Below are 5,741 nucleotides of genomic sequence, written 5' to 3'. Positions count from 1 at the left end.
CTTTGGAATCTATGCTCTCGAGAACTGTAGTCACTTGATTCTGTCTACTTACACCCCCACAACTTCCTTAGGCAGGCCACACCACTTAAAGGCACAGTAAGAAAATCGTTTATATTACTAGCATGGAAGCTGAATAAGAGAAACTGAGTATGTTATGCTCTTTAAAGAAAGATCATTATTGTTAATCAGTAGCAAGAAAATGGGTTAAAGTGTGCCATCTGCTTTACCTATGGACAAACAAAATACAAAGAGACACATTAATCCCTGTTGTATCTTCATTAAAATCAAATGAGTTACACAAGGGATGAATTAGGACTGTTTGTTGACTAAAATACAATGGTCCACAGCCACCCCCACTATGTTAGACAAAGACAGTTTTCAGAGGAGGAATATTTCTGGAATTCTTTTTGATTGGACATTTCAAATATGCTTTAACGTTTTAAATATTTAGGATTTTTAAAAAGCAAAAACTTAAGTGTCAGATGCATTAATACTCCTTTGATGTCCTCCAGATAGCCTGGCTATTCATATCAATGTCCTGGGATCCAAGATCTAATTTTCTGCTAAATTCTCAGCCATGATCCTTCTGTTGGCAAATTCTTATCTTTTTGAATGTCCACTGGAAATCTTGTTCATGGAGTTGTTGTAGCCATGTTTGTCCCAGGATGTTAGAGAGAGAAGAATTTGGTACAATAAAAGATATTACCTCACCCAGTTTATCACTGGAAATCTTGATTCTTACTGAACAAATCAGGATGTGCCAGACACCCACTGAAGGCTCATGAGCTGTAGAGCAGCTCTTGAGGGCTGGTGAATGCCCTCAAGTCCTGCTGATTTCACTTGACATCTCATAGGGTCAGACTTCATTAGTTTAAAATGTGCATTAGGAACCTGGTCCCACAGCCTGAAGCCAGTAGAGTTTTTCAATAAACTTCTATGGAAGCAGGAGCAGAGTTAAAATCCAGCAACAATCTCTCACTTAACCCTCGCCCAAGCTAGGAAGCCTTAAAGAATGCATTGGGCCTGACAGAAAGCAGATGGGAAAGTGAGCTGTGTTATTCACCTGTTTCTCCTTCCGGCCTCCAGAGCACCCAGAACTGCCCAGGGCAGCTCACAGCCTATGTCACTGTCTCTGCTCAACAGCACCATCTCCAAATGCCACTACAATTCATCTGTTCTGTTTCTTTCTGATCCCACTGACAGAAGATTGCATGGGGTAGAGACATGAGAATAGGAAGGAGAAGAAAGATCTGCTATCTAACCAGAATTTGTCACTGGCTTGTTGTACGGCCTTATTAATAGATTCCAAGCCCAGAAGGGACCACTGTGATCTTCTAGTCTGACCTCCTGTATAACATAGGCCAGTGTTTCCCAAACTTGGGACGCCACTTGTGTAGGGAAAGCCCCTGGTGGGCCGGGCCGGGCCGGGCTGGTCTGTTTACCTGCCCCGTCCGCAGGTCCAGCTGATCACGGCTCCTACTGGCCACGGTTTGCTGCTCCAGGTCAATGGGAGCTGCTGGAAGTGGTGTGGGCCTAGGGATGTAATGGCCGCCGCTTCCATCAGCTCCCATTGACCTGGAGCAGCAAACCGCGGCCAGTGGGAGCTGCGATCAGCTGGACCTGCGGACGGGGCAGGTAAACAAACCAGCCTGGCCCAGCCCGCCAGGGGCTTTCCCTACACAAGCGGCGTCCCAAGTTTGGGGAACACTGCCCTAGAGGTTTGAAAACATTGAGCTAAGGTATGTCTACACTGGAAACTTCAAAGTGCTGCTGCAGGAATGCTCAGGGGGGTGATTTTTCACCTCCTTGTGCCAGCAAGTTAGAGTGCTATAAAATGTAAGTGTAAACAAGCAGAGATGAGTCTAAAGGAGACTATGCTGGTGTAGCTTACACCTTGTTCTGGCTCCATTAAGGGCCTGATTCTTTGTTGCCTTGAACCTTGCATAGTCATTTGCACCAGTGTAAAGTGGGTGTGATACGCTTCTAAATTAGAATGTTAGTGCTGTATGCCCACTCTGCACTGGTGTGAATGACCACATAAGGGGCAGGGCAGTGGTAGTATGTGAGTTACACCAGATCAGACTCATAAGTAAGGCTCAGAGGGCCAATTTCCCTCTCTCCCTGTTGCTGTGTGAAAGACCCACATCAGAACCAGAGACACAAGTACACAAAACAAACAAATTCAACAAGATAGAAACAGGCATTGCTTCCTCTAATCTTTTTCAGTTTATAGTCATCTAAGCTGTTACATGTGACAGCAGTAGGCACAAGAAATCCACAAAGAAGTGTGTTTCAAGTTGGCAGGGTTTCTTGAAAATTGATTTACAATCCCCTACCACACAGGGGCATATTGGCACCTGGGGTAAGCAGGTACTTGTTCATAAAATCACAGAATCACAGTGGACATTGCCTATGCCAGCACTGATTTTATCCAAGGGTGCTATGGTTTATAGTATTCTATGCTGAGAAACTTAGCAGCATTTCAACAAACTTTGAAGTGTGATACAAAATAATAGCAAAAAATAACACAGATTGGGATCAAAGCAAGACCTGTGATACATCTAGGTACTTGACCAGCCATACAGTAGAAATAGATGTTAACATAACCCAGTCAGATTTAAATGCACATCCTCTTATTTATAACAAAAAGGAAAAACAACAGGACTTGGATTCCACCTGGGACAAAGAGTTACTTTTCAGAGTGTCTTCTTTTCTTCCTAAGCACACTCACATTAACTTCTTCCATCCGCTTGGGATCTGACCTTAGCAACCAGGCCAGATACATTCATTTCCTTGCCCATGGATGCTCCCATATAAGGTGATCTCTCTTTTGCTGCTGAGCATGATTTCAATTTGCTCAGGTTTCTTTCCACTCTGATTTGCCGGCCTTCATGGTTGAGCTCCCCTCACAGATTCACAAGGCAGTCATACATGCAGTAGTGTCTGTAAGGGAGAATGGGGCTATGACTGCAGATCCAAAGGATTTTGGTTAATTTCTGTTCAGGCCTAGTTCTTTTTCTTACTCTCCTAGCCTCTGGAAGAAGCCCTCACTATAACTCTTCTCAAACAGCTCAAAATATACTAAACCCAATCCTGAGGTTTGTCCCTTTGTGAGTTTCACCTAAGAGTTTTAGGGATGAACACAGTATTGTGTACCACTGTAATAGAATTAGGAAACCTTGTTCAAATGCCTGTGACACCTCCATCTGAACTATTCCAGGGATATGGATGCTACACCTGTGTGTTTATGAGAGCCACAGAACCACCCACCTATGTTTTGTGGGACCCCATCCAGATACCGCTTCACCTACATTACCCATATATCCCAGCTGCCTCCTGCCTGCAACTCTCCTTATGCTATGATGAAAACATCATCTCTCTCACGTGTGTGTGAAGTTTCATGGCCTATGTTGTGATGCCAGAAAGCCAGGAGATGGAGATAAAGCTTGATTTTCTAAGCAGACGGCTGGTAGTTAGGGAACTTAGGCTCTGCTTTGGCCTGTTGACACTGGAGTCAGATGGACTCTGGATGTGGAAATCTGGGCTAGCACTCTGGATGGTTTAGGCTGGGTGTGTGCATAGCGTGGGATGCCTAGAAGAAAGGGCTGTGAAGCCACACAGGTCAAAGGTTGCCTCAGGATCCTCCGTGGCCTTCTCACATCGTGCCACCCCACACCAGTGCCGTAACAAGGGCGAGGCAAGTAAGGCACTTGCCTCAGGCACGCAAAGCTGAGGGGCACAGAAAAAGACAAATTAATTTTTTTAATTCTTATTATTTTATGAAAAAGTATAATCACATAATATGCACATTGGGTCATGACAAATGTACAATGTAAATGGAAAATAAATGGAATACATCCTACAGTAATTATAAAGCATTGGTTCTCAAACTAGAGGTGGCTCCCTCCTTCCTTCACCTCTACCAGGGTTTGAATTAGCAAACCACAAAGGCTTATACTAGGATAGACAGGTATTTTGATCTTGTTTTGTTTTTATGTTGACAGTTTATATGGCACTCAAACCCACTCCTTTCCCTGAATACTCTTTGTGCTCCTTGATAAACATGAATGGGGCAGATTCTGTGCTGGGCCTCCTGAGAGACGCAGCCCAAGGGGAGACGGCAATCCAGGCTGGAAGCTACCTTTGCGTTGCCTTGATTTTGGGCCCTGTGGGGGCTAAAAGTCTGTGGTGTAAGGTAGAAGAACCTCAGCAGCAGCCTCCTTGTGGCTGTGCCACACTCCAGAATTCTCATAGTTCTGAATGATACAGGCACATCCCCTCATTGGGACTGGCAAAGGGGGGCTTATGTCACCTCTATGCTACTTCAGCACTGGGGGAATTCTCCACAAGTCATTTGTGGCTCCTTTATGGCCCCTATACTTATACACCACCAGAGCAGCCTGTAGGGGCCAAAATTGGTAACAGTAGTGCCACAGGAAGACACTCTCAAGTTACTCCCCCTGTGTAGTACAAATATTCTAAACAGTCAATTGAGGAAAAGAGAGCTTAAAAAAATCAGGAAAGCATGTGAAAGGAAAGTGAACCTCTTCCAGGAACTAAGGATTACTAAAGGTCAATATAAAGACTACTAGTAGCAAAGGAACATGACCTAGTTTTTAAAGGGCAAAACAACAGGAAGTATTTTTTCACACAACGCACAGTCAGTCTGTGAAACTCTTTGACAGAGAATGTTGTGAAGGCTAAGACTATAATAGGGTTCAAAAAAGAACTAGTTAAGTTCATGGAGGATAGGTCCATCAATGGCTATTAGCCAGGATGAGCAGAGATGGTGTCCCTAGCCTCTGTTTGCCAGAAGCTGGGAATGAGTTAGAGGGGATGGATCACTTGATCATTACCTGTTCTGTTCATTCCCTCTGAAGCACCTGTCATTGGCCACTGTCAGAAGCCAGGATACTGGGCTAGTTGGACCATTGATCTGACCCAATATGGCTATTCTTATGAAGTCCTGTGCATTAATCTTTTCAGGATTGGGATATTATACAGGTGTAAATCCTTTGAAGTTAATGGAGCCACACTAGAATGAGACAAGAATTAAGCTCCCCATCTTTGAAACAGAAAACACAGCTCACATACAGCATATCAGAAAATAAGAAATACAAAGTTAAATTCTTTACATTTGTAAATCAATTTATGCACCCTGATGTTGAAAAAGAATAAACATTAGAAAGGGATGATTAACAGCAAGCTATTTATTTTTTAATACAACTGGAATCATTTTGGAATTCCAGAGATGATAAAACTGCAAAGACTGGTATACTCACCCACCTGCCTGAAATGTGTTACATGGTTATTTTCTGCAATGAGATTCATATTTATTTGTTGGGAATTATGGATATTCAGATACTAGGGTAATCAGGTCCAAATTAAAAAGAAAACCAGAACACACATTCTCCTCATTTTACTCCTTTATCAAATGAGAGAGGTACTTGGGCCTAATGACTTAATTCCATGATTCTTGTAAAGCAGTTTGTGACCTCCTGATGAAAAGGGCTCAACAGGAGATCGAGTTATTAATAAGCCCCAACAGAAATGGGCACTGACTGTGGAGTAAAGACAGCTGCTGGAAGCAACCCTAGAGCTCTCCTTGATGAAGCCCACTTCTGGCCCGAGTCACAGGCAGCCCAGCTGTGATGCACACTGCAACGTGGGCAGCTCACACCCACCTGCCAGGTGGAGTCACAACTGGGGAAGCATCCAGGCAGCGTTACCACTGGGGCGCA

This window comes from Gopherus flavomarginatus, chromosome 15 (genome assembly GCF_025201925.1).
Source record: "Gopherus flavomarginatus isolate rGopFla2 chromosome 15, rGopFla2.mat.asm, whole genome shotgun sequence".
NCBI classification, from domain to species: Eukaryota; Metazoa; Chordata; order Testudines; family Testudinidae; genus Gopherus; species Gopherus flavomarginatus.
Note: the sequence above shows the minus strand (reverse complement) of the source record.